The sequence below is a fragment of the Narcine bancroftii genome, chromosome 4 (genome assembly GCF_036971445.1).
Source record: "Narcine bancroftii isolate sNarBan1 chromosome 4, sNarBan1.hap1, whole genome shotgun sequence".
NCBI classification, from domain to species: domain Eukaryota; kingdom Metazoa; phylum Chordata; class Chondrichthyes; order Torpediniformes; family Narcinidae; genus Narcine; species Narcine bancroftii.
Window position 1 is genome coordinate 208,875,465 of NC_091472.1, and position 26,276 is coordinate 208,901,740.

The window sequence follows — 26,276 nt, forward strand, 5'->3', positions numbered from 1 at the left end:
AAAATTAAATATACATATTAAGATCTAATCAATGTAAATTGAAATGTAACTATTCTGAATATAACAACCATTTATTAATAAAAAAATAATTATCATGCAAAACATACATAATTTTTTCCATTATTAAACAATATCTCATCTCATTATGCCATCTATTAATATCAATCATATTTGTATCTTTCCACATACTAGCAATACATTTTTTTGCCACAGATAAAGCTAAATATACAAAAGCAAGCTGAAACTTATCTAATCCCAAGCCTTTCAGAGGTTGCAAACTACCCAATAAAAATACTGTTGGATCTAAAAGTATTTTAATCTTATACAGTTATTCTAAAAACAATTGAATTTTTTTCCAAAAAGATTGTATATGTCTTCTTTCTTTGGCTTGGCTTTGCGGACGAAGATTTATGGAGGGGTAAAGTCCACGTCAGCTGCAGGCTCGTTTGTGGCTGACAAGTCTGATGCGGGACAGGCAGACACGGTTGCAGCGGTTGCAAGGGAAAATTGGTTGGTTGGGGTTGGGTGTTGGGTTTTTCCTCCTTTGTCTTTTGACAGTGAGGTGGGCTCTGCAGTCTATGTATATGTTCTTTTCTTCTTCTTTGGCTTGGCTTCGCGGACGAAGATTTATGGAGGGGGTAAAAAGTCCATGTCAGCTGCAGGCTCGTTTGTGGCTGACAAGTCCGATGCGGGACAGGCAGACACGGTTGCAGCGGTTGCAGGGGAAAATTGGTTGGTTGGGGTTGGGTGTTGGGTTTTTCCTCCTTTGCCTTTTGTCAGTGAGGTGGGCTCTGCGGTCTTCTTCAAAGGAGGTTGCTGCCCGCCAAACTGTGAGGCGCCAAGATGCACGGTTTGAGGCGTTATCAGCCCACTGGCGGTGGTCAATGTGGCAGGCACCAAGAGATTTCTTTAGGCAGTCCTTGTACCTTTTCTTTGGTGCACCTCTGTCACGGTGGCCAGTGGAGAGACCAAACAGCATGAAAAAAAGTTCCAACTGTATTACCACATCGAAAACACAAATCTGATTCATGAAAACCATACTTTTTAAATTTTTCAGGTGTTAAGTATAATTGATGTAAAAAATTATAGTTAATCATTGCATAATGTGCATTTATCAGTCTATTTACACTATCATAACAAATATCTAACCAATCATTCTCAGGAAAAATAAAAATCAATATCCACTTCCCATTTACTTTTAGATCTATCCCAACCCTTTTTATCCATACCATCCTGTAATATTTGATACATAGATGAAATATAATCCTTCTCTGGTACCTTCATAAGAAAAGTCTCAAATTTAGTAATTTCAGGTAAAATCATATCTCTACCAAACATACATTTTACCAAAGATCGAATTTGATAATAGAGAAACAAAAAGTTCTTATCAATACCAAAACTGCCCCTTATCTGATTAAAATATAAAAATTTACCCTCTTTAAAACAATCTCCCAAATTTTTCACACCTTTAAATCTCCGCAATAAACTTCGATTATGTATTGAAAAAGAAATGTTGATTATTGTACAATGGAGTCAAAGCCGATAATTTACCCCTAAAGCCTATCATTTTATTTTTCTTTATCCATAACTTCATTAAATGTTTTAGCATAGGCACATTATATTGTTGTAACAAATTTATATTCCATCTAAACAAAAATTGATGTATTTCAGATTCAGAAATATTTGCCATCTCAATTTTGGCCCAACTAGGAGGCCGTACCAAATCCATCAATGAACTAATAAATTTAAGTTGGGCTGCTTCATAATAATTTTGAAAATGTGGTAAACGTAATCCCCCTAACTTATATTTCCAAGTTAATTTATTCAAAGCTACTCTCGAAAATTTACCTCTCCATAAAAACTCCCTAACCATTTTATTCAAGTCTCAAAAAAAAATTATCAAGTAAATAAGGAATAGATTTAAACAAATATTGTATACCTGGAAAAATATTCATCTTAATTGTATTTATCCTACCCAATAAATTAATAGGTAAATCTTTCCATTTAATCAAATCAGTTTTAATTTTTTTAAATTAACAGAACATAATTTATATAAAGATTGATAATAAACATTCAAAATTATACCCAAATATTTAATTTGATCAGTCCATTTTAAATTAATAATATTCTTATAAACTGAATAATATCCTTCACTTACTGGTAATATTTCACTTTTTTCCCAATTAACTTTATATCCAGAAAGACATCCACATTGTATTAAACACTCCTTCAAATGCAAAAGTGACTGAGCTGGGTTTGTTAGATACACCAATACATCATCAGCAAATAAATTAATTTTATACTTCTCATCTAAAACTTTCATACCTTGTATCTGTGTATTTTGTCTTATCAGCTGTGCTAAAGGATCAATCACTAACGCAAACAAAGCTGGTGATAAAGGACAACCTTGACGAGTTGATCGAGTCAATTTAAAATATTCCAAAATCAAACCATTCGTCAATACCCTAGCTACCGGTTTACTATATAGAGCCCTAATCCAACCAATTAAGAAAGGACCAAACTTAAATTTCTCCAAAACTTTAAACAAAAAAATTCCATTCAACTCTATCAAATGCTTTTTCTGCATCTAAAGATATCACCATCAGGTGATCTGAAGATTGTCGAAATCTATTAATCAAACTAATCACACAAAATATTATCTGAAGCATATCTATTCTTTATAAAATCTGTTTGATCCATATGAATCAACTGAGGTAAAAATTTAGCCAATCTATTCGCTAATATTTTAGCTATTATAATCTACATTTAACAATGAAATTGGTCTATATGAAGATACTTTCAAAGGATCTCTATTTTTTTGGGATTACTGTGATTAAAGCACTAGAACAAGACTCAGGTAATTCATAATGTTCTCCAACTTGACATAATACATCCCCAAACACTGTAGATAAATTATCATAAAAAATTTTATAAAATTCAACCGAAAATCCATCATCACCAGGCAACTTACCGTTCAGCATTTCCATCATAGCCGTTTTAATTTCCGAATCAATAAATGGTCCTTCTAACTCCTGTATATCTGCATCCTCTAATATCGGTAAATTCAACTGTGATAAAAAAAAGATCAATCGATCCAGTTTCTTGTTTTCCTCCAGATGTATATAACTTTTTATAAAATGAACAAAATTCATCATTAATCTCATGAGTTTTATATAATAAAAGAATTCAGTCTAACAGTCTTCGAAATCTGTTCTTTCTTCAATTGCCACGCCAATACCTTATATGCTTTCTCTCCCCATTCATAATACCATTGTTTAGTCTTATTAATCACACATTCAAATTGATAAGATTGCAAAGTATTATATTCCAATTTCAACCTAGATAATTCTATTTTCTGATCTTCTGTAGCATCTTTCTGGAATTCCTTTTCTAACTCATCAATCTGTTTCTCTAATTCAAGACTCTGATTTAATCAATTATTTTTTATTTTAGAAGTATAACTAATTATTTGTCCTCTCAAATAAGCTTTCATAGCATCCCATAATACAAATTTACTTTGAACAGTATTAGAATTTTTTTTAAAAATTAATGTTTTTTTTCAAAAAATCAATAAATTCCATATTTTTAACAACATTGTATTAAACCTCCAACGATAGGCCACTTGAGTTTTCTCAGAAGTTGCATATGTAAAATATAACAAGGAATGATCTGAAATCACCTTACTTTTATATTCCGCTTGTTGTATTTTCCCTTGTAAATGTGCCGACACTAAAAAGAAGTCAATCATTGAAAACGATTCATGTCTAGATGAATAAAAGGAGAAATCTTTCTCTGTTGGATTAAGACGTCTCCAAATATCTACTAAATTAAGATCTTTCATCAATGCTTGAACCTGAACTGCCATCTTAGATTTCTTAACTTTCTTCAGAGATTTATCTAATAAAGGTTCAAAAACACAATTAAAATCACCACCAACTAAAATATTATCATTAGCCTGACCCAAACATAAAAATGCATCTGAAATAAATATTTCATCATCTGCATTTGGGACATAAATATTAAGTCCAAAATTCACTAAAAATCTTACAATTCAATTTAAGAATACATCCTGCCGTTTCCTCCATTGATTGTAATTCAAAAGATAAATTTTTATGTATCAAGATTGCTATGCCTTTAGCCCTAGAATTAAATGAAGAAGACTATACATGCACAACCCAGTCCCTCTTTAATTTCCTTCACATTCAACTGTGTTTCTTGTAAAAAAACAATATCAATTTTCATTTTCTAAATATACGCCAAAACTCGCTTACGCTTAATCAGACTGTTTAATCCTCGAACATTAAAAGTAGCAAACCTCAACTTTGACATATCTACTAATATTACTAAATACCAATAATATCAATGTATATAGGCCCTCCAATAGGAAAATAAATCACAAATTAAAAGCTAACTAAAATAAAAATAAAAAAAAATAATAAAGAAGAAAAAAAAATCCCCCCCCAAAAAAAAACTACCAAAAGGTAGTAATCCCTAAACAAAAATTGGGTGTGGGTCACCCACCAGTGGCTGATGACTAGTAAAGAACTTAGCAAATGATTAGCAAATCTCTCCCTCCCCAGCCAAACAATGAATAACATCAAAATATCATAATAACAAAAAAAATAAAGTAAGAAAAAGAAAATTCTTCTTTTCATCCAAGAGATTCCAATCTCGAAGATCCCATTTCAGAAGAAGTTGGACTCTTTCCATTCCCGTTTTTCCCATTTCTGCCATTTCTTCCGTTTCCAGAACAACCAGATTTTTCTTTAGGAAACAATGGTGGACTACGTCTTTGTCCTCATATCTGGTAATGAATCAACAAAAATCATTGCATCACGATCATTCTCAAAAAACTGAAATTGATAGACTCCATAAAACACCTTCAACACTGCCAGGTAGCGAAAAGTAGACTTATAACTTTACGCCACAAAGCTTCTTGAACTGGATTAAATCGACGTCGACATTGAATGACCTCTTGACTCAAATCAGGATAGAAAAAAACTTTGCTATTCTGAATCAATAACGGAGTTTGTCGTTGTCTCGCATTTTGCACTGCTAGTCGAAGTATTGCTTCTCTGTCCAAATAATTCAAACATCGAATTGTTACCAGTCTCGGTGGTTGACCAGCTGAGGGTGTTCTTCTTAGAGCTCGATGGGCTCTTTCCAGTACCAATCCTCCAGAAAAAAATTCTTGCCCTAATACTTGTGGGATCCAGTCTTTAAAGAAACGAAGAGGATCTTGTCCTTCTATACCTTCTGGCAAACCAATGATTTTCACATTATTCCTTCTGCTTTGATTCTCCAAGTAGTCTATTTTTCTCTCTAACTCCTTCTCACGTTCTCCCAATTCTATGACTGATTTTTCAACCTTCAACACTTTTTCTGTGTTAGAAGCCACTTGTTGTTTACAGTCCAAAAAAGCCGTCTGAAATTTTTAAAATTCTTCATAAGATGCATCCACACGTGCTTTAACTATATTCATTTCTGAACTTATTATTTGAACCATCTCATTCATTAGAGGTTAAATAACTGCTATTAATTGCATACACTGTAAGTCAGAAAAGCTCAGCCCTGCTCTCTCTGACGTAGTGGCAGAACAAGGTAACTGCAGCTGCTGCTGCAACTCAACAGAAGGCATTTTAAAAGTTTTACTACGGGTCTGGACTCCCAGTGACGGCACCCAGACTTCCTCAGGGGGTCGCCACTGGTCTCCCCCCTCATCTCGTTATTTTTTCACAAAATCACGAAGGAAAGCGATATCTTCAGATTGAAATGCTTCCTGATCATTTCCTTCACTTGGTGAGTAATAGACATTTGTTTTCCAGCTCCCACAGGCAGTCTTTGAGGTTTAGACACTGAAGAGATTAAGCCTGAGGCTGTATCAAGTAATCTAGGCCCCAAATCTTCAACTCTTCGAAAATGTAACTTCTTTTGCACTTGAGGTTTAACCTTTTTACCATTAATGGCCATAATAGTTCCTTAATACTTTAAACTAAAAATTTAAAAGTTTAAACTTGAAAACAAAGGGTTAAAAAATGGGAACTTAAAAGTCTGGCCAGAGAGGTCGAGATCACACATCTAGACTCTACGCTATCTTGCTACGCCCCCCACCCCGCACAATGGTGATGTCATCACGTGGCCTGGGGCGCAAGCTGTGGCCTAAGCCACGAGGCAATGAGGAAGCCACGAGGCAATGAGGAAGCCCCAACGGCACCCTTCTGCAGCTGCCCTGCCAGCGTGGCAGTACAAACAAGGCCAGTTCGCTCACAGAGATGTGCGCCGCCACACAACTCCCCTCCCCAGAATCTGCTTACACGTCTCGCCACTTGGGCAGCTGACCCCTCCATTTATGTGCTGGCTTCAGTTGGTCAACTGAATAGTTCCTCCCTTTCCCCAATGTCCAGGGTAAAGTCCTGATCGGTGGAGGACCTTGTATTGGCCATCATACGGGAGCTGCAGTGGGATTGGGTGTGGGCCACGCCAGATGAACATGAACTCTGCTGAGGCCAGCTCTTTGGGGACGTTCACCGGGTGCTTGCTATGCTAGGGGTGCCAGCGAGGAGAGCCTGTTGTGGAGGTCCATGAGCAGGGTTGGGATCTCTCTTCTGGATTCTGTGCCCTCTCTGAAAATCTCCCTTGGTAGTGACAGTGGTGCACCGTAGACGAGCACTGCGGATGAGACTTGGAGGTCTTCTTTCGGAGCTGTTCGAATGCCAAGCCGGACCCACAGCAGATTGTCTGTCCAGTTGGGCCCTTTTAGCCACGTCATGAGAGCCGCCTTGAGATGCCGGTAGAAACATTCCAAAGGTCCATTCGCTTGGGGATAATATGCCATGGTGTGGTGGAGCTTGATTCCCAAGCAAGTTGACCAGTTGCGCCCAGAGGGCGGAGGTGAAGTGGGTGCCCCTGTCGCTGGTCATGTGGGCTAGAATGCTGAAATGGGCAACCCAGTTAGTGAACTGGGCTCTTGCTCAGGACTCAGTGGAAGTGTCCCTGATGTGGATGGCTTCCGGCCACCTCATCGTCCAGTTGACTACAGTCAGAAGGCAATGGGCATCCACTATATCAATGTGGATATGGTCAAACCTCCTGGCAGGTGGGTCAAAATGTTGTATCGGGGCTCTGACAGGGTGCTGGACTTTGGAGGCTTGGCATCTGGGCCACGTGTTTTTAACCTGTGCCAGACGAAGCGTTCCGCCTCTATGCGCACCGTCATCTTGACTGAGGGGTGGGCCAGGTCGCGAATCATCCGGAATGCCTGCAGCCTCCACTGCAGGGGGACTACCAGTTGCGGCGAGCTGGTCGAGACATCGCACAGAACCTTGTCATGGCTGCCTGGCAGCTTCAGGACCTCGAGGTGCAGGCCGGTGATGGAGGTTTGGAAGGCCTGCTGTCTTGGGTAAACTTTTACCTCTCATTTTGTTCGTTTTAGATTGGTCACAGTGTTTGAGCTACCGAAAGAAAATAGACACACACACACCGAGAGCAGTTCAGTTTATACAAACCTTTATTACTAAATCTAAAGCTGAATTCACACTACAATATGCAAGCCCTTCCCAATTATACTTATCAATGCCTGGACTCCCAACTGCCGAAGTGAGGCAACGACTGCACACTTGTAGTAGGTTGTCGGGGCGCCGGTAGCAGCTTCTCCACCTCCCTCGACCGGGACGATAGCTGGACTCTTGAAGTTCTTCTTGCTGAAAGATGTTGCCACCTCTGGGAGAGTCTCAAACTTCAGCAGTGGGACCATGGCTTATATTACGCAAAAGTTGTTTACTTCAGATCTTATCTCTTTGAACAAATGATTTAATTATCTTCAAGGTCTCCTGACAGTCTGCGACCAACAAAAGACAACTGCATCTCTGGGCCTCATGGTGGAAGTTGGATAATGTCTACTGATTCATATGCATCCCTGGGTCCCATAGTGTAAATTTAGATAATGTTTTCTGATTCAACTGCATCCTGGGCCTCATGGTGGAAATTAGATTATGTCTTCTGATGCAACTGCATCACTTCTTGCATAAGCTGGTCTAAATCCTCCATTACACCTGCATCTCTTCATTGTCCCTCTAGGCCTGAGCTAATTGGGTGTAGTTCAGGCCAGGAGACAAGTTGTGGATAGTTGATCTGGAAAGCGCGTCAGCAACAACATTGTCCCTACCCGTCTGGTGTCAGATGTTGATGGTGAACTCCGAGATGTAGGAAAGGTGTCGCTGCTGGCGCACCAACCAGGGATCCTTAGCCATGGCAAGGTCCTGAGTCATTTTGGTCCATGAAGGCGGTTAACGGTCTGTCCTCCATGAGGTAGCAAAAGTTCCTGATTGAGAGGTACAGGGTTAGGGCCAGGACCTCCCTATTGAATGCACTGCACTTCAGCTCGGGTGGTCAGAGGTGCCAGCTGAAGAATGCCAGGGGGCACCACTGCCCATTGACCTCTTGCTCAAGGACACCCCTGATGGCCGTGGTGGATGTGACCTCTGAGAGTGTTGTGCGGGCGCCGGGTCGTGGGTGGGCCAGTAGGGTGGCACTCGTGAGGGCGGCCTTGGTCTGCACGAAGGATGTCTTGACCTTTTTCGACCACTTGAGGGCCTTTTGTTTAGCTGAGATCAGGGCAAACAGTGGGCACATTATTCATGCGGCCCCTGGGATGAAGCAGTGGTAGATGTTAACCATCCCAGTGATCTCCTGCAGACCCTTGAGGGTGTCTGGCCAGGGGAACTGTTGTATGGCCTTGGGCCAGGGGTCTTGCAATGGTGCTGCCCCATCCTCAGTGATAGTATGCCCATGAACTGTAGTGACTCCTTCCTGAACTGACGTTGAGGCCGAATTCAGCCAGGTGGGCAAACAGTGTGCGGAGATGGGACTAGTGCTCAGAGATGGGACTTGTGCTCATTGTGATCTCGACCAGTGATGAGGATGGAGTTGAGATAGATGAACGTGAAGCCCAAATCTCTACCCACTGCGTCCATGAGCCTCTGGAAAGTTTGGGCTGCGTTCTTCAGGCTAATTGGCATCCGGAGGAATTCGAAAAGGCCAAATGGGCTGACGATGGCGATTTTGCCAATGTCATCCGGGTGTACGGGGATCTGATGGTAGCCCCTTACCAAGGTGACCTTGGAGAAAACCTTGGCGCCATGTAAGTTGGCCGTGAAGTCCTGAATGTGGGGGATGGAGTATCGGTCGGCATGGTTGCGTCATTCAGTCGGCAGTAGTCCCCACACAGACATCATCCCCCAGAGGCCTTTGGGACCATGTGCAGGGGAGAGGACCAGGGGCTGTCCGACCTGCAGACTATGCTGAGCTCCTGGAGGTGGGAGAACTCTTTTGCTAACTGCAACTTTGGCGGCAGTCATCTGACCTTTGGGTGGAGTGGAGGGCCCTGTGTGGCGATGTCGTGGTGGACGCCATGCTGAAGTATGGTGGCAGTGAACTGTGGCCGTAAGATGGCAGGGAACTCATCTAGGATGCGGGAGTCCTTGTTCCTGGGCGTGCAGATGGTCGCTATCCCCGAGCTGTGCATGCTGGGTGGTTCAAGTCGGAGGGTCTGGAAGGTACAAGTGTGCATGAGCCTCTTGCCCTTCAGGTCAACCAGCTGGCTGTGTGCTCTGAGGAAGTTGGCTCCTAACAGTGCAGTTCTCATGGTGACCAGTAGGAACTTTCAGCGGTATTTGTCTGGTCCGAGGTGTACTTGAATGGTCAGTGTGCTGAGGATCTTTGTCGGTGTCGTTTGCTGCCCGCAGGGTGAGGCCTCATGCTCTCATGTGGGATTCGAGGGCGGGTCTGGTGTCCAACAGGAAATGCCATCCATTGGTCTTGTCCACCACATGTAAGAGGCTGTTCATGTGGCCAGCTGTCGCAGCCATCAGCAATAGCTGGCCTAGTCGTTTCCCTGGTACGAGCAGGGTTGGCGGCACTTGCGGGCTTGGTGGTAGAAACACTTGGTGCTCCTCCATCTTCTGTCTGGGGATGGGCTGTGGTCAGCTGGGTCCAGGGCAGGTGACCTAGTTCATGGCAGCGTCGTTCTCTTTGTTTAGTTCACCACAACACGTCGCGCGGGCTGCAACCTTCCAGGGGGTCTGAGAAATCTTCGTCCGCTAGAAGGAACTGGATGCCTTCCAGCATTTGTTCCAGAAAGGCTTGCTCAAACATCAGGCAGGGTTTATGACCTTCCACCAGTGCAAGCATCTCATCCATCAACGCAGATGGGGCTTTGTCCTCCAGGCCATCGAGGTGCATCAGCCTGGCCACGCGCTGACAACGGGAGAGACTAAAGGTTCCGAGAAAGAGGGCTTTGAAGGCGACATTCTTGCCCTCCTCTGGATGATCGTGGATCAGGTAGTCCACTCTGGCCGCAGTTTCCTCATCGAGGGCGCTCACCACATGGTAGAACCTGGTGGAGTCCGAGGTGATCAGCCTAGGATGAAACTGCGCCTCTGCCTGCCCGAACCATGTGTGGAGCCGATGGGTCCAAAAGTTGGGGGGGGGGGAGGTTCATGGAGACAGCGCTGATCACTGATGAATCCATGTTTAAAGACCAGATATCGCCTGGGCTCTGCTGTGTCACCAATGTAGTGGCTGCTACACACACAGAAACACACCACTGGACACGGTGGAGGTTTCATTTGAACTGTTTATTTGAATTTCGTGCATGCCCCTTTAAGACTACACAGCAGTGACATCATCACTTGGCCCGGGGCACAAGCTGTAGCCTAAGCCACGAGGCAATGAGCACGCCCCGAAGGTGTGGCGATACAAACGGGGCTGATTCACTCAGAGATGTGCGCCGCCACTCCTTCATTTTGGTCTGATTTCATTTGAATTCCTGTTGAATCTGCATTCTATCCACCTCTTCAAAGATGATGTCCCACAAGAACTCTGCATGCAAATCTTCTGCTCATTTCTCTGCCCTTTGCGTTAATTATACTAAATATGTGACATTAGTTCCTGAACTCCCGTGCCAGTAAAAATAATGTCCAATGAAAACCCACCACTGTGGAAACTTCTCAAAATGTCCCCTTAATCTCTGCTCTGAGGATAACAATAGAAGTGTACAACACAAAAACAGTCTCCTCAGCCCACTGAGTTCCCTCCAACTGGTAAGCACCCACGCACACATCACATTTCACACGTACAAAATCCCCATTGTTCACTCTAGATTGCACAGGGTAGGGCCAATTTACCGCATCTTATCAACCTGGACATCTTTGGGAGCCGGGAAGAAAGCAGAACATCCAGGGGATGCCCATGTGATCAGAGGGCGAAATGACCCCACACAAAACTGGGGTCCGTAGTTGAACTTGGGGGAGCGGTGAGGTCGCCGCTCCACCTGCTGTATCACTCCCCTGCCCAGCAGCTCTCCAGCACGTCCCTTTTTTCCCCCCATTTTTTACAGCATTTATTTGAGCATGAAGACAAACAATTTGAGATGGCAGTCCATGGTTAACTCTGCATGCCAACAGTACTTCACAACTATTGTCACATTACTTCTTGCCAGCACCAACGTTGGCTTTCGCTGTTCCACGAACTTTATTCTGTTCTTTCGCTCCTTTCGCTGTTTCCTAGAAACTTTTTTCCTCTCCAATAAACCTTGCTTTGCTAGCCTGTGTTTTGGTTCATTCTTCTTTGCGTAGTCCAGGGAATCGTAGACCATGGCAAATCCTGTTGTTTTGCCACTGCCAAACTATGTCCTGAACCCAAAAATGAACACAACATCTGGCATCGTTTTATACATCTTTGCCAACTTTTCCCTGATTTCTGTTTTGGGAACCGTGGGTTTGCCAGGATCAACAACCATTTGTTTACATTGGAGCAACCAGTTTGTCATGAACTTCGTCGTTCTGATGGTCACAGTGTCATTCATCTTTGCCATCGCTTCTGTCCTGAGCTTGAGAAAGCCAGCACATCCTTGATGCAACACCACTGGGTGAATCTCTGAGACCACCAGCACCACCCCCAATGTCCTTTCTGCCCATGGTGCCCAGAATTAGACTCAGTGTCTGAAAAGCCGAGGGTACTGGGAGCCTCTATTAACAATCTGCGGTGCCATCCTTGATTCAATAGGCAGCTGTTGTGTCTAAGACAGTGATTTGATGGGGTAAGTCTTACTGAAGCTTGTGTCCAGGAGCAGTGCCGAGAGTGCACTGCTCCCTTCGATGTGTGTACAAGATCATGTGGCTTTATTGTTAAAAACAAGGGGATTTTCCCGCCTGGTTAATATTTATCTCAAATCAACATTGATTAGTCATATTGATTCTTTTTCATGTTATGGTCCTGTACTTTTCACTGTGTGGGATCTTGCTGTGCACACTTTAGCTGTCTCATTTTGGACAACATGCTGAAGTGCAAATTCCAGTGACCGCCACATGCTCTGCCACTTCCCACAGAAGTACACCCTTTACTTGTTCCACCTCCAGCAACACTCTACTCGAACTCTCTGTCTCCGTCTCAGACCAACTCTCGACAGACATCTTCTACAAACCCACCAACTCCCTCAGCCACCTCGACTACACCTCTTCCCACCCCATCCCCTGTAAGGATTCCATTCTCTCAATTCCTCTGTCTCATCTGCATCCAGGATGAGGACTTCCATGCCACATCATGAGAGAAGAACCACCCCACGTTCCCTGATGATCCCATCCTGTCCGTCTCTGAGGATGATGTGCGTGCTGCCTTCAGGAGAGTGAATCTACGGAAAGCATCTGGCCCCGATGGAGGACCTGGCCGAGTATTAAACATCTGTGCTGACCAACTTACAGATACCTTGAATATCTCACTCCAGCAGGATGTGGTATCGACCTGTTTCAAAGAGGCATCAATTATACGGTGCCCAAGAAGAGTGCAGTAACCTGCCTTAAAGACTGTTAACCAGTAGCACTTATGACAACAGTGATGAAGCGTTTTGAAAGGCTGGTGATGAAGCAAATCAGCTTCTGTCTGGGTGGTGACATTGGCTATATTCCAGTTCATCTATCGCGGCCACAGGTCTACAGTGGATGTCACCTCATTGGCCCTACACGAAGCCCTGGAACATCTGGACAGCAAAGATGCTTACATCATGATGCTCTTTATCAACTATAACTGGAATGGATCCAAGTCACTGCTTAGAAATAACCATGTGGAAAGTTTCTGCTCATCCACGTGTTGGTTGAACAGCGTGAGAGGCCTGACAGAGTGAAATGGTCCAGAGATGGTAGAAAGGTAGAGGTGAACATGATCAATGGACATGTGAAACCTGGCCTTGTATCTGCAAATGTGATCAATCAGGGGCAGGGGTTTAGATCAGAAATGGAGAAGGGACAGAGATAGGGGAGGGCTTGATGCAGGATGGGTTTTAGAACACAAATAAAACGGGGTTTTAGAATGTGTGGGTCCGAACTTGGCCTTTGAGATGACCCATCGTAAGTTAATGACAGAACTTCAAACAATATTTCCACTTTGGTGAATTCAGCACGTTACATTGTTAATGTAAAGTCATAAGTTTTGAATTTTAATGCTGGTCAGAGACTTGGACACAACAATCTAACCTGAAACAAAACCCCGATCCCCGACACCTCCCACCACTGTCCCTGCTCCTGCTGCAGTCGCTGATCCCCGACACCTCCAACCACAGTCCCTGCTCCTGCCCAGGAGGCCACTCTCCCTGATGATGGCAGGACAGCAGAGAACTAAGTACAATGGAGGGTAAAGAAGAACTGGAGTGGGAGAGAGGAGGGAGTTAACTGAAATGAAGACAATCTCCCCACACATTATCTGACCCACTGACTTCCTCCAGTCACTCACTGATGGCTCGATATTCCAGCCTGCTTCCTGAGTTCAGCATCTGTCTTCCCAGCTGGTTCTGAGCTGTGTTGTTACCAAACTGGAGCCAACAGAGCATCAGATCCCCACATGAGCACGTTGGGTAAAATTATTTCTCAACTTGTGACATCATGTTTGTTGCCAAAAAAAATTTAGATAACTGAGAATTTTGGTAAAATGGTTTTCAGATAATAAACATATTGTAATGAACCTCTGCCTCCTCTGGAAGGGCTGTTTCAGTAACCACATGTCAAGAGTCTCTCTCTTTCTCCCCCTTCCATCCACACGTAGCTATATATTGGCAATCTTTCTCATTCCCTCTCACTCCAAATGGAGAGTATCAACCAGAAACCTCAACTTCTACACTGAACATTACACACAGGACAGGACTTTCTGCCCATAATACTGTGCTGACATACTCTACATATGTCTTCATTTTTCATGACTTCATACCTATAACCCTCAAGGCATCAATCAGCTCAGTCACCACCCCCTCCCCCCTTGTATTATAATTTTAATTCCTCTGAATGCTCTGCCCTCCACTCTCTGCAACAATCCCAATCTTACCCGATAAAGCAGCCATGACAGAGTGCTCCCAGTGGCCAACCATTTCACTGCTGTGTCCCACTCCCATGCTCACATGTCCATGGCCTTGTGTACTGTCCCACCAAGATCACCTGTAAACTGGAGGAACAACATCTGATTTTGTGTCTGGGCCCTCTTCAGCCAGATGGTGTTAACATTGACTTCTCCGGTTTCTGCTAATCTGCTCTCCTCTCCCCCACCCCCACCCCCATCCCCCTTCCAGGTCTCATCCACCCTTCCCTCTCTATTCACTCAGCCATCCCTCTCCCCTTGCTTGTTGCTGTGCCCTCCCTCCCTTCTCCACCTTTAGAACCATGCTCCTCCCTCCCCTACTCTTTAGTCCAGATGCCTGCTGACATTTTTCCATTACCTTGATGAAGGGCTCAACCTATTTTTACCTTTGCTGTTTCAAGGACACAGTTTGACCTGCTGAGTTTCTCCAGCTTTGTGTTTTTACTTCAACCACAGTGTCCACAGATTGTCATTTTTTCTTAAACCACTGAATTGTTGAATTCCCCCAGCAGTTTGGTTCAGATTCCAAAATCTGAAGTCTCTTGTGGATATGGATTGGAACATTTTGCCTCCACAGATCCTTGTAGGGTTTTTTTGTTCCAGATTCTAGCACCTGAATTCTTTCCTATTCTCTTCTACCTGTGTTTTCTAAATGCCAGTACTCTTAATCATGGCTACCTTTATACCCACAATTCTCATGAGCTAGAAACCGATCTATCCCACACAATACCCAGCAATGTGCCTGCAGCACACTCTGAACTGGGCATGAGATGCAGGAAAATTCCCAGCCTCCCGATGCAATGGGGGAGGGGAGTGGGGGCCATGGTGTTTTCATCGAGTGCTGCTCCGCAGGCCGGGCCCAGGGCCTGATTAATCCCTACCTGACCCCAATCCTCTGGAATCGTTTGCCATTTAATCACATATACATCTTTCCCACACATCCAAGGCTTCCGGTTCTCAACGCCTCCACACTCGATTCCCATTCACCCATATGGTCCATTCTGGGGCATGAGGAATTCTGGGTAAGGGCGATGCCATGGAGGCTCAGCACTGGCTCAGTTTCACGCTGAGAAGTCAGGAGCCAATCGAATACAGTGAGCTTCCACAGACATTCTGCTCAAGTATTTGTGAAAGACAAAACACTTACTGTGAAAAAATACCAAGTACAGATGCTGGGATCTTTGAGCAAAGAATCAGAAGCTGGAGAAATTCAATGGGTCTGGCAGCATCCATGGCAAGAAATGGCCAGTGGGGGTTTATATATTGTGTAATGATGTGGTGCGTAGAAGTCCCTTCCGGCCCATTACACCCAATTAACATGTCAAACCCACTACAATATTTTGATGAACTGGAAGAAACCATAGAACTCGGGAAAACGCATGCAAGGCCTGGCAGCCAGTAGTGGAATTGAAACAGTGTAATTAACTGCCTCGTTTACCTTTCCAGCAGGGGCAGGATTACCTGAAAGTCCAACACCCCATAGACCTTCTCAACTATCCTATCAACCTGTCAGGTGACCTTGACAGCTGTATGGATTTGCACCCCAAGGTCCCCTTGTTCACCCACACTCTTAAGTAACCAACCATTAACCCTATACTCAGTTTTCTGGTTTGTCCTTCCAAAATGCAACACCTCACACTTACCTGGATTGAACTCCATCTTCCATTTTTCCACCCAACTCGTCATCCTGCCTATATTCTTTTGTAACATATGATAATCTTCAGCTTTATCCACAACTTGTCCAACCTTTGTATCATCCGCAAACTTTCTGACCCATCCTTCTGCCTCTTCACAAAAAAATCACAAAGAGCAGGGGTAAAAGAACAAATCCTCATGGCACTCCTCTAGTTACTGGCCTCCAGGGAGAATACTTACCGTCCATGACACCCAAGAGTGGAGAGCAGCCAGGGTGTGAGTGGGTCAGGGTAGGAGTGGGTCTTACAGGCTTTGGCTCATGAGGATTTGGCATGCAGAGCTGATGATGAGCTTGATTCCAGAAAGATAAAATCTTTGTATTTAAATTAAGAAGAGTTAATGGAGACAGCAACTATGGCAGAGGAGTGCTCTGATTGCAGGATGTGGGAAATCTGGGACAGCACAATTGTCCCTGATAACTACACCTGCAAGAGGTGCATCCATCTGCAGCTACTGGGAGACCACATTAGGGAGCTGCAGCTGGATGAACTCTGGATCATTCAGGAGGCAGAGGCAGTGATAGAGAGGAGCTTCAGGGAGACAGTCACCCCTAAAAATCAGGAGGCAAGTGACTGAGTGACAGTTAGGAGAAGGAAGGAGAATAAGCAGACAGTGCAGAGCACCCCACGTGGCTGTTCCCCTCTTTTCTAAAATGCTCTTTTCCCAGAACAAATTAATGCTCTGACTCTGGATAGGAAGATCCCGACACCTAGTGCTGGAAGGGGATCAGGTGTATCAAGGATTGTTATGAACGGGGGCAGCTCATGCCATTTCAACAGCTGAGGAATAAAACATTCTTCTGTTATCTTCAGCTAAGATCTTTCTTAAGGGATAATTTGGGGCCATCTATGGCCCTGCCGTGTGTAGTGACATGGAGACTCTAATTCGAAGGGAGAATACATGTAAGTTTATCTCTATGATGCATCTCTTATTCCAAAGTTGGGGGCCAGAGCCACGCTTACACAAGTCGAGGAAAAGGTGGTACTTAGGCACAACAATCCATGAGCGGTGCTGGTCAGACGTATGATGGGACAGCATGACAGCAGTTATTAATGCCAGGTACAGGTTTTGCAATACAATTTCCTGCATCAACTGTACCTCGCACCACAAAAACAAATTAGAAATCTCGAAAATGTGATTTAGGTGCGATGTGGAGATTGGAACCTTTAACCATTCAACCTGGCTGTGTAGAAAGGTGAGATCCTTCTGGGAGGACCTGGGGGACATTCTGAAAAAAAATTACAAAGGTGGATTTTCCACAGATCCAGAATTGTACCTTTTGGATAACATTAGGGACATGAGTTCGAAACTGTCTAATACCAAATTCAGTTTGTGAAGGTCACCTTGGTGGCGGCCAGGAAGTGTATAGTGGCTACATGGGAGTCTGTCTCCCAACTAAATATTACATGATGGAATATGGAGATACAGAGTTGGATTCCCCTGGAGAAAATCTTATCTAAGTTAAGGTGGAATCTGGCACAATTGTTTGGGTGTGGCAGCTCTCTCTGCAACACATTGGTACACAGATATAATTCTACCCCTTCTTTATAAAGGCAATGCAACAATCCGTGCCAGTCATGAAATGAGTGAGATTAATGAAGTGAGTTGTAGTGCTGGTGACGGGCTTATTTTGTCCTTATTGTTTTTATTTTAGGTTCTTTGGGTTTTTCTTAAGTTCCCTTAAGGGTTTGTGGCTTTACCAATATTTGGTTCTTGGTATTTATTTAATTTATGTAATCTTTTCCTTGTTGTATTAGGGTATGGGAGGGGGAGAGGGGTGGGGGAAACAGACTCTGTATGTTATATTCCATTGTTGAGAGAGATTGTGTTTGGATTTGTGTGAGTCTATAAACATGTGGGGGACAATCTGCAGGGACCAACCGTGGTGGTCATGATTCGGGTGCAGAGGATGGCCCCTCATCTCTGAAGGGAAGGGGGTAGAAGAGGAGAGCTGTGGTCTTTTGGGACTCGTTGGTTAGCATTGTGTTGAGAAAGTATCAGATTCAGACATTCGGTGGGTTCAGAGAGACGAGTCTGGACACAAGGGTCTGTAATCACACGTAGCTTTATGGAAGTGTGTGGGAAAATGTTCACGGGAATAAAACACAGAGTCGCACAAATTATTAAAGAGCATGGGAAAATGTTAATGGGAATAGAGCATACTATGCACAATTAATAGAAGAATGTGGGAACATGTTATGGGAATAACACACAATTTACAAAGGAGAGTGGTAAAATGCTACACCGTACACAATTTCTAATTCATACAGGCAGTGCCAACATTCACACACTATAGTAGGGGTAATACACACATTTTTCGGATCACTGATAATCGGGAGGTGGCCCTCGGCCCTGGTATATGCACACTCTCGAACCTTGATCGTTGGGAGCAGCCCTCAGCCCTGGTATACGCATACTCTTAGATCCCTGATCGTCGGGAGGTGCAGCTCTACTGCAAGTATTGATCTATAGTAATTTAAACTATAGTGATACTGCAGTTCAGCTTCAGTGGAGTGGACACCTTAACCGCGAGCATTCCAAGCGATGTCCACGGCAGCGACCATGGGATGGACCCAGGGCTATCACCACGAGGCAGAGAGAGAGAAAGAGAGAGAGAGAGAGAGATTGAGAGAGAGAGAGAGCAATGTTTTCTGTCCTGGTGCTAAACAGACTGCTAATTTGTGTGTCGACCAGACTCCTCAGGTTCATGAATATCAACCTCGTCAAATGTGCGCTGTGCGCTAGGCCAAATGTCTCAAGAGTGGGGATCTGGAGGCGTGGCGTGATGGCATAGGAGAAGATGTGGAAAAACACCCCCTCCTGGCAGAACTTTTAAAAGGCCACCTTAAAGTGTTAAAATTATTTTTTAAACTGCAGATTCTATTGCTGAAGTATTTAACTTGCAATAATGAGGAAGACTAAAACTCAAGTTGCTAAGAAAATGGTTATTAAGTCAGCTATAACATCGGAGGAAATTTGGCCTACCTCAACAATGCAGCTTGGGGACTCAATTTCGTCTCAACCTAGACTTCAGTGGCAGTCCGTCGGAAAGGTGTCTTCTACACCGGTGCCGACTTTGCATGCCGTTGCGCAAGATGGCACCAGTGTGCAGTGTCGATCACCTCCTGAGCCAAGATTGCGCATGCTGTGGGGGGATCTGATCTCCACTGGCCCAGTGAACCTGAGCTGGTTGGGGGGGAGGGGGGGGGGGTCTGCACCCGGAGTCAGGCGGAGCCAGCTGTTTTCCCAACGGAGGAGGAAGAAGAGGATATTCTCGTAGTGAGAGAGGAAAAGGATCAGTTTTTGACTGAAGAGGAAGCTGCTACATTTCAGGGTAGGGCTATGGTGAGCTAGACTTCTAAGTATAAGTCTGGGTCTCACCAGCCAGATTCACCTTCTAATGCTGATTTAGCTCTGCAAATGATTCAAGCTTTTTCTACTAAGAAGGATCCATTTGCAGAAATGAAAGGGGAAATAGCAACAATTAATATGGATGTAGCCATATGTTTGAAGGATGTGGATAAAGTCCAGGACAAGAATTTATTAACTGTAAAGATAATGTTGAATTTTGGAAAGAGAAGATGGGACAGATGGAAGATTCATTCACTGGTTGGGAAATAAAAAGGACTGATTTGTAAAAGAAGATTGATGCTTTGGAAAATCAGAGTCGGAGGAATAATGTTAAGATAGTTGGTCTTCCAGAAGACTTTGAAGGTCCAGATCCAGTCCAGTTTTTTCAAAGCTGGATCTCTGAGGTCTTGGGACCAATGCATTTTCCGAATGGTCTGAAGTTGGACAGAGCTCATCAGGCAATACGAAAGAAGCCATTCTCATGCCAAGCACCACAGTTTATTCTGATTCGTTGTTTGCGTTATCAAGATAGAAAACTGATTTTGAGACTTGCAGTGGAGAATGCGAGAAATAATCAAGGGGCTTTGCTTATTAAAAATAACAGGGTCTTTTTTTAATGCTGATTTGAGACAATGTCGTAAAGAATTTAATTCAGTTAAAGCTGACCTTTGGAGGAAGGGTTATAAATTTGCCTTTCATTACCCTGCTGTGTTAAAAGTTTTTTTTTATGGGGAGTATCAGTCTCAATTTTTTTCTGATGATGCTGAAGCTTTGGATTTTGTTAATTCTTTACCTGATAATAAGCAGGATCAAAATTCAAATAAATTTTCTCAGCAGCTTGTTGTTCTGAAGGGGAAGAATGGTAAATGAGAGATGGAATCTCAGCAGTTGATTGATAATGGTATTGATGATGATCAAGTGAACCATGATTTGGAAGAAAAGTTTAACAATTGAGATAATTTTCTGTATTATTTTTGATTGTCCTGTTCAGGTGGCGGGGTTGGTCTAACTGCGGATCCTTCCGAAGTCATTGGCTACTTTGTAATTGAGGGAGGTAATTCCATGGGGTATTTTTTTTTTAATTGAGTTTTTTTAATGGGGTTTCTTTTTTCTTTCTGTTTCTTTTGGGGGAGAATCTTAATTTTTTTGTGCATTGATGTCATGGGGAGGCACTTTGCCATTTATGGTGGGACGATTAAAGAGTTACTAAATGGCTAATTTATTTTGTTACTTTTAATGCTAATGGGCTAAATAATCCGATTAAAAGAAAGAGAGTATTGGCATATCTTAAAAAAAATTGAAGATTGATGTGGCCTTTTTTGCAGGAAACTCATATGACTGACAAAGAACATCAAAAGCTGAAAAGAGATTGGGTTGGGCAGGTTGTGTCATCCTCTTTAATTCTAAAGCAAGGGGAATCACTATTTTGATTAATAAGAAATTACTTTTTAAATTGGAATCTGTTTCTGAAGCTGCTGGCAGACTTTTGATTGCTAATTGCACAATCTTTTTTGAACGTTGGACCTTAATGAATGTCTATGCTCCAAATACTGATGATGAGCAATTATGATGGATTCTTTTCTTAATTTGAAACAGGCCTATGATACAATTATGGTAGGAGGTGATTTTAATTGTTGTTTAGATCCATTATTGGATAAATCTCCAAAAACAGTAATTAGAACTAAGATGGCTAAACAGTTGATGGTATTAATGAAGGAGATGAATTTAGTGGCTATATGGAGGAAAAATATTTTTCATTTTATTCATTTCATCATGATTTCTTCTCTAGAATAAATTTGTTTTTAGTTTTGGCACAATTGCAAGGTTGAATTTCTGAGGCTGTATCAAAACCTAGGATTTTGTGTGATCATTCTTTGTTGTTGATTACTTATAGAGCTTCAGAGAGGGAGGAGAATGTGTATCAGTGGTGTTTCTATTCTTTTTTATTGAAAGATCCAGAATTTTGTAAATTTATACGAGATCAAATTCAAAGTTTTTTGAAAATAAATGTAGGTTCAGTTGATTCTACATTTGTTTTGTGGGACGTTTTGAAAGTTTATCTGGGAATTATACGGTCATTAATTATACGGTTAAAGTTAAGAAATGTCAAATGGCTGAGGTTGATAAGTTGGAGAAGGAAATAGAGATTTTGAGAAAGATTTACAACATGTTTTGACAGAAGTTAAAAAAATACGACTAGTTAATTTAAAACTACAGTATAATTCGTTACAAACATAAATTTGAAAGGCTTTTATAGTGGACAAAGCAATGGTATTATGTGTTAGGGGAGAAAGCTCATAAAGTCTTAGTATGGCAGTTGAAAATGGAACAAGTATCTAGAACATTAAATGCTATTCGGTATCAGTTGAGAGTTAGATATAAACCTTGAGATCAATGATGAGTTTTGTATGGTTTTTAAAAAATTTTATTTAAGAATTTTGTAAAATATTACAAGGAAAGAAAATACAAAGATAAAAATACAGATATATAAAAAAGAAAAGAAAAACATACAAAATATGAAAAATAATGATAATATCCCCCCAGCCCTTTCCCTCCCACTACTAGCTACACTATTTTAACTCTCTCCCCCACCCCTCGGTGCCTTACAAAAAATTATACATTTAAAATTAATTAATTGATGTGCCAACTCTTCACATAACTTTTACATAAGATCAATAGCCATACAATCCAAATATAAACTCAACATTTTAACAAAAAAAAGAATCATTATTTTGCAAATTATAAGTTATTTTTTTCAAATATAAACACGATTGCAGTTCATTATGCCATCTTTGTATATTCAATTCCACATCATTTTTCCAAGTTATCGCAATACATATTGCAACCGCTAACCCTAACCGCAAAAATGCCAATTGTGGCTTATCAGCCAATCCCAAAGTAACGCCATTCATATAACCCAATAAACACATCATTGTATCCATTTGCAAATCGATTGTAAATAAATCTCTCAAAAATTTAATAACTTTTTCCCAAAAGGATTTAACTTTCTTACATGTCCATACACAATGCATAAAAGTACCTGTCTTTTCTCCACATCTAAAACACAAATCTGTTAGACTAAATCCATATTTCTTCAACTTCTCAGGAGTCAAATATAATTGATGAATAAAATTATAATTAACCATACTATATCTCACATTAATTAATTTTGTAACACTATCAATACACATATTTAACCATTCCTCCCAAGACAATTCAATATCTAAATCTTTCTCCCATTTCTCTTTTGTCCTATCTAGCCCAACTTTATCCATCTTTTCTTGCAACAACCTATACATATCTGATATAAATCCTTTTGTTTCCTTGTCAACCATTAAAATCTCAAACTTAGATTGACTTGGCAAAGTTAAATCCTTACTAAATTGTGTTCACAAAAAATCTTGAACTTAATAATAAGCAAAAATAGAATTTGCAGAAATACCAAATTTCTCTTGTAATCTATTAAATTTAGAAAATTTACCCACCTCAAAACAATCTTGTATAGTACTAATTCTTTTCAGTTTCCAATTTTTCAAATAAGGATTATTTAAAGAAAATGGAATAAATTTATTCTGATTCAACGGTGATTTAATCAAAATTTTCCCTTAAGCCTCTAAGTTGATCCTGCTTATACCAAATATCCAATATATGTCTTAATACTGGTAATTTATATTTTTGTAACAATAAAGGATTCCATTTATAAATACATTGACTCATTTCTTTTTCAGAAATTTGATCCAATTCAACTTAATAAATTTAATGAAGATCAAACAACCTATTAATGAATTTCAACTGTGCTACTTCAAAATAGTTTTGAAAATGTGGTAATTGAAGTCCTCCCCATTCGTATTGCCACATTAATTTATGTAAAGAAACCCTAGACAATTTACCATTCCATAAAAATAACCGAATTACTTTATTTAATTCTTTTAAAAATTACTTTGGGATTACACATGGAATAGATTGAAAAAGATATTGTATATGAGGATAAATATTCATTTTTATAAAATTTACTCTCTCAATTAAAGTTAATGGCAAATCTTTCCATTTCTATAAATCAATTTTAATCTTATTCATCAAAGATATATAATTCAAAATATATAAACTATATTTATTCATTTATTCAAAGTATTCAAAATACTCCTAAATATTTAATTTTATTGGACCATTTAAATTTAGTAATCTGTCTCCAATCTAAATAATCCTCACCTGATATTGGCAATATTTCACTCTTCTCCCAGTTAACCTTATAACCTGACAATATGCCATACTGATTTAATACATTTTGCAGCACCCTCAAAGATTCTTTAGGATATGTTAAATATATTAAAACATCAGTGAACAAATTAATCTTATACTCTTGTTCACCTACTTTGATACCTTTAATTTCCAAATTTTGCCTAATAGCTTGAGCTAAAGGTTCTATTACTAAAGCAAACAGTGCTGGTGAAAGAGGACAACCTTGTCTAGTTGATCGAGATAATGTAAAAGCCAATGAATCAAACCATTCATCATTATTTGTGCTGTAGGATTAGTATATAAAGCTTTAACCCAGGAAGTAAAGAGCGGTCCAAATTGAAATTTTTTCTAAAACCTTAAGTAAAAATTTCCACTCAATGCTATCAAAAGCCTTTTCCACATCATTGGTTGATTAGCTTGTTGTCTAGCAGCATTAATTATAGAAATCAATTTAGTGACATTATCAACTGAATATCGACCTTTTATAAACCCAGCTTGGTCAACATGTACTAGTTTTGGCAAATAATTAGCCTATCTATTAACTAATACCTTCAGCACAATTTTATAATCTACATTTAATAATGATATTGGTTGGTAAGAAAACACTTTTAATGGATCTCTATCTTTCTTTGGAATAACAGTAATCAACGCCCTCGAAAACAATTCTGGAAATGTCTGTTTCAAAACTTTCATATAAACCGGAAACAACAAGTCATTAAATTCTTTATAAAATTCTGCTGTAAACCCATCTTCACCCAGGGACTTTCCTTCCTGCATTAATTACAGTGATTCCTTTAATTCCAATTCCGTAAAAGGACTATCTAAGTCATTAATATCCGTCCCTGTCAATGGTGGCAAATTTAAATTAGCCAAAAACAAATCAATTTGCTCAGTATTTTGTCTACTTTTGGATGTGTAAAGTTCAGACAATGTTCTACTTTTATACTCTGCTTGTATAAATCTACCTTGCAGCTGAGCTGAAACTAAAAATAAATCAGTTCTAGAAAATGAATTATGCCGTGCAGAATAAAAAGAATAATCTTTTTCAGTAGGATTGCATTTTCTCCATATTTGTACCAAATTTAAATCCTTCATTACCTCAATAATTCTCTTTGCCATTTTAGTTCTCTTTAAAGTCTTTGGAGATGTATCCAACAAAGGATCTAAATAACAATTAAAATCCCTTCCCACCAAAATATTTCCATTCGATTGGTTCAAATTTTAAAAAGTGTCTGTAATAAATACTTCATCATCCTCATTTGGTGCATCAAGGTCCAAGCTTCTAAAAAAATTTTGCAATTCACCACCAAAATCCTACCAGCATTAACTTTTTTGTTAATCAAAAACAAACACCACTTTCTTATTTACCAAAATAGCTACTCCTCTAGCCTTAGAAAAGATGAAGCAATCACATGTCCTACCCAATCTCTTTTCAATTTCAAATGTTCCTTCTCAGTTAAATGAGTTTATTGCAAAAATGCTATATCCACCTTCAACTTTTTAATATAATTCAATACACGTTTCCGTTTTATCGGGTGATTTAACCCCTTAACATTAAATGTCACAAAATTCAAATGATTCATTATCACCTAGAGCGGCACTTAACAAAATTTACTCTTACAATTAAAACCGGCTCCCCCTCTAAAACTAAAATAAATCCCCCAAAAAAGGAAAAAAAAACAACAAAAACTCCCCCCTTACTAACCCAACAACCAAAAATACAAACACAAGAATTCCCCTCCTCCCCCCCCCCCAAACTGCAAAGCAGTACCCCCATCGTCGACCAGGTGTGGTCGATACCACTAGTGGCAGATGACTTTGAATTCAGCAGGGTCATCTACCCCTCCTGGCGAGACTTCTAAAAGAAAATAGAGAAAAAAATCATAAACTTATTGCCCAGGCTGCTTTATAATATCTTTCACCACATCAATCAGCTGCAACATCTGCAAGTTATCTGGTAAAGAATTAGCTAAGGTTAAAGCATCTTGAGCTTCCTCAAAATATTGAAATTGAGATGGCTCATAAAACACTTTCAAAACAGCAGGCTATCTAAATGTCGACCTGTAACCCTTCTTCCACAACACCGTCTTAACTTGATTAAACTTCTTACGCCGCTGTATTACCTCTTGACTTAAATCCACGTCAAAGAAAACTCTACTACCTTGAACCATTATTGGATTCTGATCAATTCGAGCTTTGTGCACCGCAAGGCGCAAAATCATCTCTCGATCTTGATATCTTAAACACCTAATTATAACTGCTCTTGGAGGTTGTCCTGGAAAAGGTTTTCTTCTTAACACTCAATGAGCCCTGTCCAATTCCAATCCATCAGGAAACGCTTCCACCCCTAATATTTCTGGAATCCATTTACGAAAAAATTTTGTAGGATCTTGACCTTCAAAGTCCTCTGGAAATCCAACCATCTTTACATTATTCCTTCGACTTTGATTTTCCAAAGAATCAATTTTTTGCTTAAACAAATTATTTTGCATATTCCACCCAGATACTGATTCTTCCACTTGATCCATTCTATCTTCCACATTCTTGCATCTTTCCTGTACTTCATCCACCGCAATCAAACATTTATTAAAATC

The 26,276-nt window shown here is 40.9% G+C and overlaps 1 protein-coding gene and 1 pseudogene across 6 annotated transcripts in view; both read right to left on the reverse strand.

Annotated features, from left to right (window-relative positions):
- Positions 1–2,741: 2,741 nt before the first annotated feature.
- LOC138761544 (zinc finger protein 229-like) overlaps positions 2,742–26,276 on the reverse strand; it is a 50,833-nt gene continuing 27,298 nt past the window's right edge. Inside the window, exons 1-5 of one of the 6 annotated variants that reach the window (XR_011356360.1) lie at positions 19,078–19,406; positions 16,041–16,184; positions 14,368–14,484; positions 3,685–4,804; positions 2,742–3,068 (exon numbers count right to left, since the gene is read on the reverse strand). The gene's annotated coding sequence lies outside the window, so the exon portion shown is untranslated. Of the gene's footprint in view, positions 3,069–3,684; positions 4,805–5,107; positions 9,967–14,367; positions 14,485–16,040; positions 16,185–19,077; positions 19,407–25,522; positions 25,541–26,276 lie in introns of those variants that run through there. The other 5 variants (XR_011356361.1, XR_011356362.1, XR_011356356.1 and 2 more) reach the window with 5 other exon arrangements.
- LOC138761554 (small ribosomal subunit protein eS24-like) lies at positions 11,421–11,887 on the reverse strand (annotated as a pseudogene).